Raw genomic sequence first — 572 nt, 5'->3', positions numbered from 1 at the left:
TGATTAGCTGGGAATAGGAACACCTGTTAAAGTATTTGCCTAAAGGATGGAAGTTTGAATGTCCCCTTTTATGGCCAAAAAATCTTGCTCTGGCAAAGATTACAATTAAGTAAACCAATTGGAGCATATCTACATTGGGTTGCCATGAGTAGAATTCTACTTCACTGCCATGGATAGGGTTTAGTGTGATAGCTATTTCACATGAATTAGTTTATATATATATAACAGGGTCTGTTATATACTTTAAAAACATAAAATCAAAACAAAACTATGGCATGATAACATCATTTCTTGCATCCTAGATTGTAAATATTTCATTTCACCTGGGATTTAATAAACAGATAATTTATTTTCCCTTGTTAAATTTCCCCAGTGACTATGCTTGTGAGTCTGTGGCATCATTTAGACCTCAAGCAGACTGGACAGAGTTTGTGTTGTTTTGTTCCTTTTCTTGAATTGCACCTTAACTCTACTCATTGGGGAATATGTGGAGCATTGTTGGTAATTAGCAGGAACATCAAGGCTTTTAAAAATTTCTCTCTGATGAATTGGGATATGGGATTTAATTACAT

Source organism: Echinops telfairi, unplaced genomic scaffold, assembly GCF_000313985.2.
Source record: "Echinops telfairi isolate 266 unplaced genomic scaffold, ASM31398v2 ScPeMD7_60;HRSCAF=208, whole genome shotgun sequence".
NCBI classification, from domain to species: Eukaryota; Metazoa; Chordata; class Mammalia; order Afrosoricida; family Tenrecidae; genus Echinops; species Echinops telfairi.
This window is presented reverse-complemented; position numbering follows the sequence as displayed.